General features: G+C 43.5%; 1 non-coding gene across 1 annotated transcript; it reads left to right on the top strand.

Moving 5' to 3' along the window:
- Positions 1–8737: 8737 nt before the first annotated feature.
- trnag-ucc lies at positions 8738–8809 on the top strand. The gene has a single exon. It is a non-coding gene; the product is annotated as a tRNA-Gly (tRNA).
- The last annotated feature ends 636 nt before the right edge of the window (positions 8810–9445 follow it).

Genomic DNA, 9445 nt, shown 5'->3' with positions numbered 1-9445 from the left:
GTGTCCTCTCCCCCCTGGTGGGACTGCTTAAAAGACATAAAGACCTGGATGTCCTCCAATTTCCTTCTCCTAAATCCAGACAAGACAGAGGTTATACTGTTTGGGCCTAAAAATCTCAGAGACACTATGTCTAATCACCTTGATGACTTAGTACTGGCCTCAAGTAATACTGTAAGAAATCTCGGAGTTATCTTTGATCAGGATATCTCCTTCACTATCAAAGATATCTCTAGAACTGCCTTTTTTCACCTAAGAAACATTAAAGTTAAAATTAGGAGCATCCTGTCCCAAAGTGATGCTGAAAAACTAGTCCATGCATTTGTTACTTCCAGACTGGACTATTGTAATTCATTATTAATAGTTTGTCTCAATAACTCATTAAAGAGCCTCCAGTTAATCCAAAATGCTGCAGCCAGAGTTCTGACTGGAATATTTGATGCTGTCTTCCCAACTCTCACTGATCACTCAGGTTTGTTGATGGTGAAGTGTTCGGTTGCTCTACATCCCAGGGAGCCCTCATGTCTGTGTTTCCTTCTGGCCCACCCTTTTAGTTAGGCTGTCATATTTAGTCCTGCCGGAGTCCCTCCTGCACTCTACACTAAAAATACATTCACCTCATACATTACCTGACTGTGATCATAACTAACTGTTATCTCTCCTCTTCTGCTCTCCCCTCTCCCTCTTTCCCTCTTCCTCTTTCTCTGTCGAGCTACACGTCGTTTCACCCTCTGACCTCTGGATCTGTCTGACTCGTCCTGGTACCCCACTTCTAGTTGAGATCTCGTCGCTTGGATCCCCCTTATGCCCCTATGGGACGCGTGTGGTGACTGGAGTTGGTTTCACGCCACCATGAAGTTGGTCTTGGCCTCGATGGACGTCGGCAGCTGTTTCTCTGAGGTCTCGACTCAACGCTCGATAGTCAAGGAATGGAACAAGTCTGCCTGCAATTAACTAACTGGACTCCACATTAACTTAAAAACATTAACTGTTATATTGGACTGCCTGCTGCCTAACACACAGCATGTAATCACCCAGATGAGGATGGGTTCCCTGTTGAGTCTGGTTGCTCTCAAGGTTTCTTCCTGTTGCCTTCTCAGGGAGTTTTTCTTGCCACAGTCGCCCTCTGCTTGCTCATCAGGGACAATCTCATTTCATGATTCTTACACATTCACTGTTCATGTACTGTTCTTTGGTTGTTTAAAGCTGCTTTGTGACAATGTCAATTGTAAAAAGCGCTAAATCAATGAATTGAATTGAATTGAATTAGCAAGAGAGATCATATTTCTCCAACGTTAGCTTCTCTCCATTGACTCCCTGTAAAAATCCAGAATTGAATTTAAAATTCTTCTCCTCACTTATAAATCCCTTAATAATCAGGCTCCATCTTATCTTAAAGAACTCATAGTTCCATATCTTCCAAGCAGAACTCTCCGTTCTCAGTCTGCAGGTTTACTTGTGGTTCCTAGAGTTTCCAAATGTAGAATGGGAGGCAGAGCCATTAGCTACTAAGCTCCTCTCCTGTGGAACCAGCTCCCAGTTCAGGTTCGGGAGGCAGACACCCTCTCTACATTTAAGACTAGACTTAAAACTTTCCTTTTTTATAAATCTTATAGTTAGAGATGGATCAGGTGACTCTGGATCATCACCTTCAGTTTCCAGTTTCAGAGTCATCACCTTTTCTGAGAATTGTTTCACATCCAGAACCTTTTCCGACAAACTCCTCTTTCAGAATAACTCCCACTCCATTCCTTTTCCCATCCACACCATGGTAAAACAAGTGATCCTGATCCTAAGCTTCTAGCCTTGCTACCTTTCCACCTGGTCTCCTGGACACACAATATGTCCACATTCCTTCTCTGCATCATGTCAACCACCTCTCCAGCCTTCCCTGTCATAGTCCCAACATACCTTCCTCCTCTCCTTCTTCAACCAACAGTAGCCCAGTTTCCACTGGCACCCTGTAGTTCAACAGCACCAATGGTGGTCATTGTCAACCCGGGCTTTGACCAATCTGTTATAGAAGTCATTCTGATGATTTGCATGGTTGGTTTGGCAAATGTTTTATGTCAGATGACCTTCTGGACACAACTCTCTTTCTTCCATCGCTCTTTTCTGTCAGGTTTTAAACCATACATTTTAAGGTGCCTCTTCCACAATGTCCCATGCACTTAAAAAGAGTTCTTCCCTATCTAGCATTTGCGTGGCACATCATTTCCCATGGCACTTGGCTTTCAATGTGTTCTCGCTGACTTCTTCTTTGTACCTCACTTATTTCTTTGAATAAAGACCATCTGCCAAATGAATAAATGCAAACGTTAATTTGATGCTTGATTATAGGAGAGTTAATGTTTTGTACTAACACATCAGTTAGATACTGGTCTTCTAGGTCGATAGTCAAAATCCAATCTGAATTTAGATATTTATGAAAACAAAGTCAGTGAGGACAAACAGGAGTAAAAACATTCCCGTGTAAAGGTTCTCTGTTTTCAGCAGTAACCACAGAAACAGTAACGTCCTCCCATAGTTCCCTAAAGTGTGTTAATTGGCCTCTTAAGCTGCTTAGAGCCTCCAGAGTGTCCGAGGGTCCACACAGACACCTCTGGGGTCTGGCCTTGTGTTGCTTTTCAGAAGGAAAAAGCGGCTGTTGATCAAGTTGAGAAAGAGAGGAGCTCCACTGGGGCTAATTACAGGGAAACAAAACATTAATGTTAAAATCTTACATCAGAATCCCCACTGCAACCCTCTGTCCACCTTACATCACACTGACAGTGAAATGTTATACATTAAAACATCTAATAAACTATGTGCACAGGAAAAGCGCTCAATCCTTTCCAGCCAAGCAGCCTAACAACCAGGATCAGGCAGCATCTGTTGTCAAAACACCCTGTCCCAATCTTCAGAAGTCATTTAACATGTTCTGTAAAAAACAGGCAAAACATGAAGCTAAAAATTTCTCTGTTTAATTATAAATGTGACAAGACTTTAGAATTTCAGAAGAGTTTAAATGATATATATTTCATCTTGTTTTTCTCACCTTTTATTTTTGATAGCCTTTGAATATGAATCTTTTAAATCTATTTTTAAACAATAAAAAACACACTGTTGTATTTCATGGATTACAGATTTCAAACAAAAGCAGTTTCCTGTCATCTAGTGTCATTCTCTGTTGGGTAGAAATAGATTACAAATAACCATTCTTCAAATATAAAACTAATAAGTCAGAGTGATCTTTCAAAGATGAGATATGAGAGGATGAAGAAGATGAGAGATTGTATATAATGAATGACTTGATTTACAAGAAGCAGAACTGGGACTGAACTGTTGAGGTGTTCATAGAGAGATGTGTTAGTCTTGAAGCTTCACAAATCTGGGCACTTAGTCAACCAGAACCTAGATCCGAAGCAGACCCAGCTATCTGGACCCAACCCTGCTGACTGACACGATGAATGTAATTAGGTTTGTTAACTTAACAGTAGTTAAGCATGTGATGTGGGGCTGAACAAAATGACATCGCATTCCAGGTGTGGTCCAAGTCCAAGTGACACATTTGAAAAATGGTTACAGATTCAGCGCCTAGTCTGTAAATCCCAGCCTCACTAATGAACAATGAATAATTTAAAGCAGTTTAAAAGTTCAAAGTATCACAATTTAGCTTCGTAGTTTTTTATGTCAATGTCAATGTTGTCAGTCATCCAGGTGAGGTTATCCGGAAGTAATCTTAAACTATAATTTTACCTGGTTTATTTGGTTGTCTGACGCTCAATATCCCAATTAACATTTGTACAGCACACTGTATATATTCATCAGTCGAGGCAGATGGCCGCCCACCCTGAGCCTGGTTCTGCTGGAGGTTTCTTGCTCTAAAGGTAGTTTTTCCTCTCCACTGTTGCCTAAACCTTGCTCAAATGGGATTGTTGGGTTTTCTATATCATTATTAGTTTAACTTTTCCATGTTACTGCCACAGTAAAGGATTGAGATCTGGGCTCTGAGAGGACCCCTCCAGGACTGTGATTTGGGTTTCCTTCAAAGGTTTAGGACAAACTTGAACGTATGCTTTGGGTCATTGTCTTTCTGAAAGACCCAGCAGAGAGCTAAAGCTGGACCGTCAACAGACCTTTTTATTTACCGAGGGAATTCACCACTGTTGTCATCGTTGGAGTTTACATCCCCCTGGCATTAATGCCAAAGAGGCATTGGGTTGAACTACATGGGGCTTTCAGCAACCTGCAGAACGCCCAAGCTGATGGACTTGTCATCATTGCCGGATATTTCAACCATGTAAATCTCAAGTTAATGCTCCCTAAACTCCATCAGCATGTGGACTTTGCAACGAGAGGGGAGAACGCGCTGGACGCTCCCAACCAGTTCTGACGCAGGTAAAGACCTGGCCAGCAGGAGCCATCTCTGCTCTTCAGGACTGCTTTGAGTGCACCGACTGGGACATGTTCATGGAGGCTGCAACCACCGGCGATTCTGTCAACTTGGAGGAGTACACATCATCAGTGTCCAGCTACATCAGCAAGTGTGTCGATGATGTGACCATCTCCAAGACCATCACTACACGCTCCAACCAGAAACCGTGGATGACTGCTAAGGTGCGTGCGCTGCTGAAGTCAAGGGGCTCCGCCTTCAGAGCAGGAGATAAGACGGCCTTAAGAACAGCAAAGGCTGAACTGTCCCGAGCAATCAGAGAGGCGAAGGGCCCACAGGCCAGGAGGATCCACGGCCACATTGAGGACAGCGGAGACAGCCGGCGCATGTGGCAGGGTGTCCAGGCGATCACTAACTAAAAGACAACTCCACCTCTCAGATGTGCTGAATGACTTCTACGCCTGGTTCGAGGTACAGGTAAAGAATAACATGGTAGCTAAGAAATCCACCCCTCCCTCAAATGATCAGGTGCTCTGTCTCTCCACGTTCCTGGCAGGGTGTTCAGGGAATATGCAGAACAGCTTGTGGATGTCTTCACCGACATCTTCAACATCTCCCTGAGCAGCGCCATTGTTCCTACCAGCCTCAAGACAACGACCATCGTGCCGGTGCCGAAGACATCTACTGTCTCCTGCCTCAATGACTACCGCCGTGTTGCACTCACACCCATCATCATGAAGTGCTTCGAGAGGCTGGTCATGAGGCACATCAAGTCCCAGCTTCCACCCTCACTGGACCCTCTGCAGTTTGCATATCGTCCAAATCGTTCCACGGACGATGCCATCACCACTACTCTCCACCTGGCCCTCAGCCATCTGGACAACAAGGACACATATGTTCGAATGCTGTTCATAGACTTCAGCTCAGCATTCAACACCATCATTCCCCAGCAGCTGATCAGATCATCAAGTTTGCTGATGACACGACTGTGGTGGGTCTCATCAGCAAGAACGACGAGTCAGCCTACAGAGAGGAGGTACATCAGCTCTCATGACCTGGTGCAAGGCCAACAACCTGTCTCTGAACGTTGGGAAAACTAAAGAGATGGTTGTTGACTTTAGAAGAGCACAGAGTGACCACTCTCCACTGATCATCGATGGAGCATCAGTGGAGATCGTCAAGAGCACCAAATTTCTTGGTGTCCATCTGGAGGAGAACCTCACCTGGTCACTCAACACCCGTTCCTTCAGCAAAAAGGCCCAGCAGTGTCTCTACTTCCTGAGGAAGCTGAGGAAAGCCCATCTGCCGCCCCCCCATCCTGACTACATTCTACAGAGGGACCATTGAGAGCATCCTGAGCGGCTGCATCACTGCCTGGTTTGGGAACTGCACCGTTTCGGATCCGCAAGACTCTACAGCGGATAGTGAGGACAGCTGAGAAGATCATTGGAGTCTCTCTCCCCTCCACCACAGACATTTACACCACATTCTGCAACCGCAAAGCTAGCTGCATTGTGGACAACCCCACCCACCCCTCACACCCAATCTTCACACTTCTGCCATCAGGGAAGAGGTTCCGGAGCATTCGGGCCCTCACAACCAGACTTTTGAACAGCTTCTTCCCTCAAGCCATCAGGGTCCTCAACACACACACAACAAACTGAACTGAGCACACACACACATACTCTCTGGATTTGATTTAGATTTTTGATTTCACATAAGCTGGAAAGGAGGTGGCGTTCCACCAATTTAGATGAATATTGCCTAGCCTGGAAAGATAGTTTAATAATATATAAAAAAGCCCTCCGTAAAGCTAGAACTTCATATTACTCCTCATTAATAGAGGTAAATAAGAACAACCCCAGGTTTCTTTTTAGCACTGTAGCCAGGCTGACAAAGAATCATACCTCTGTTGAGCCTAGTATTCCCTCAACTCTCAGCAGCAATGACTTCATGAATTTCTTTACAAATAAAATCATAACTATTAGAGAAAAAATTGATCAGATCATCCCTGCATATAGCATGGATTGTACAACAACTCTAGATCCACGTACTTAGACTGCTTCCTCCCCGTAGATCATTCTGAATTAATTGAATTGAATTTGATGCTGCCTGTTTACCAACTGTTATAATGTTTACATGTTTTTATTTTGCACAAATCATTTCAACTTGCTGTTCTCACATAACTTCCACCATCGTTTTTACAGTACATCAGATGTACATTGTACATTTCAGCTACTGGTCGCTGCTGTTTTTGTGTCTTGTGTTCTGTTTAGCAGTCTTCAGATGACTGTCTGCACTTTCTCTTTGTGTTCTTGTGTTGTTTGCACTAGGTTGTACAGGATGCACTTTACGTGGCTAGGACAATTTAGCAGTCCTCAGCTCCATGTTCTGACTTGGGATTACGTGGAGTTTTGCATGAATTGGTCATAAAATGTGCTCCGATCTTCATCTAACTCACAACAATACAAAAATACAGTCTGCTGAAAATAACAGTACACAAACATTATATGTTTTCATGTTTTTATTGAACATAACATGTAAACATTCAGAGTGCAGGGTGGAAAAAGTATGTGAACCAAGAGCTAATTGGAGCCAGGAGTGAGCAAACCTTGAGTCCAATCAGTGTGATGATATTGGTTGTGTTGCTGAAAGCTGTCCTGCCCTTTAAAAACACACAAGTTTTGGGTTTACTGTTTTAGCACTGTTGCTACTCTCCCTAGGCGTGGTCGTCCTGTAAAGATGACTGCAAGAGCACAGCGCAGAATGCTAAATGAGGTAAAGAAGAATCCTAGAGTGTCAGCTAAAGACTTACAGAAATCTCTGGCACATGCTAACATTTTGTTGACACATCTACAATAAGGAAAACATTAAACAAGAATGGAGTACATGGGAGGACACCACAGGGGAAGCCATTGCTGTCCAAAGTAAGGAACGCAGCACGTTTGAAGTTTGCAAAAGAGCACCTGGATGTTCCACAGCACTACTGGCAAAATATTCTGTGGACAGATGAAACCAAAATTGAGTTGTTTGGAGAAAACACACAACACTATGTGTGGAGAAAAAAAGGCACAGTACACCAACATCAAAATCATCCCCACTGTAAAACGTAACACCATCTGTCCCCAAATGAAGCTCCACAGAGGATGGGTGATGCAACAGGACAATGATCCAAAGCATACAAGTAATTCAACAAAAGAAAACTTCAACAGAAAAAAATACACCTTCTGGAGTGGCCCAGTCAGAGTCCTGACATCAACCCTATTGAAATGCTGTGGAATGACCTTAAGAAAGCGATTCATCCCAGACATCCCAAGAATATTAATACACTGAAAGAGTTTTGTGAAGAGGAGTGGTCCAAAATTACTCCAGATCGTTGTGCAGGTCTGATCTGTAACTACAGGAAACGTTTTATGACAAATTAATGCAAAACTCCACGTAATCCCAAAGGGTTCACATACTTTTCTTGCAACTGTATGTAGCACCATGGTTCTGGAGAAACGTTGTCTCATTTCACTATGTACTGCTTCAGCTATATGTGGGTGGAATGACAATAAAGCTTCTTGACTTGACTTGAGAAAGTACTACTACTGCAGATATCACAGGTTAAGGTAAGGTTTGTGTTTATAGAACCCAATCGGGCGAATGCCAGAGATTTACTGAGGAAAAACAAAAAACAAATATCAGACTTGTGTGGCGGAGACAGCAGGTCCGATGGGACAGCGAACAGACGAGGGTAGTTCACAAAATGGCAGAGGAGAAATGCAGATGAGGACAAGATGGCAGCTTTCAGTACTGATAGGTTACTGTAGAGAAGAATATCCGGGCAGCAGGACTCAAGATCAAGTCCTCAATCCAAACATCTAAAATCCAAGACCTTGTCCAAAACCACAGAGAGGCAGAGAAAGCAGAGAGTAACAGTTCAACAATCTACTGTCCAGAATCTGGTCAGCGGTCAACACAGACAGACCGAATTCAAAGAACCCAGAATCAGAGTTTGTTGTCATTAAGCTCCGAATTGAAGGAATGGGCCAGAGGACCTGCAGGGTCTGGATCTGAGGACGGGCTCGGGACCAGTACCAACTCTATGCTGTACAGAGCTGGAGGGTAACTGAGTACATTCACTCAAGTAATTAAGTACTTTAGTAACGTTCCCTCCATGTATGTGTACTTTGCAGATGTCCAAACAACATTTCATGATGTATGATCGTGGATGGAGCAGCTGTCAGCTCCACCTTCACCTTCTTCATTATTTCAGACCCTGAATCCCAACAACGACCTTCAACAATCTGCTTCAGTGCAGTAGGAGCTGACGCTGAAGGTGACTTCTCTGCTGCAGATGCTCCAGATGTGCTGCAGCACACAGCGTTGGTGGTATAGTGGTGAGCATAGCTGCCTTCCAAGCAGTTGACCCGGGTTCGATTCCCGGCCAACGCAGCTCTGTTTTTCTCCACTGATCGGAGCAACAGCGCCACTCTGTCATTACAGTGCACGTTGTGGTCGGAGAGGGTATTACACACTGTGGCTCCACACAAACACCGGGGAAGGTCAGAGAGTTTAGTTGGACTTTACTCTTTATTACAAGTTGGGAAAAATAATATCAGTAAGGGAAATTTCTAAATCTCTTATACACATGGACAAAATAAATAAATAAGGAAAAGAACGACAGAGAGAAAATCACTAACAGGTCAATTATCATCTAAAACAAGCAGAGCTTTATTTTACTCCTCTGTAAAGATAGAACCACATTTTATTCTTCAATAACAGAAGCAAATAAGAACAAGTCCAGGTTTGACAAAGAGTCTTAGCTCTGCTGAGATTAACTGTCAGCAGCAAAGACTTCATGGATTTCTTTACTAATAAAAGCAGAACTATCAGAAGGACAGAAACCCCGTCTACATTCGGTAGGGGTCCAGATCAGGAGGCTGCTCAGACTATCTGAGACAGATCAGAATCAGAATCAGAATCAGAAACATTTTATTTCCAGGTGCGATAAAGGGCATTTTACAGCACTAGGAATTTGTCCTGATGTTAGGTGCAGGCATAGAATAGAATAGTAGAAAAACAAACAGA

This window comes from Anabas testudineus, chromosome 13, assembly GCF_900324465.2.
Source record: "Anabas testudineus chromosome 13, fAnaTes1.2, whole genome shotgun sequence".
NCBI classification, from domain to species: Eukaryota; Metazoa; Chordata; class Actinopteri; order Anabantiformes; family Anabantidae; genus Anabas; species Anabas testudineus.
Note: the sequence above shows the minus strand (reverse complement) of the source record. Positions and strands in the feature narration are given on the sequence as shown.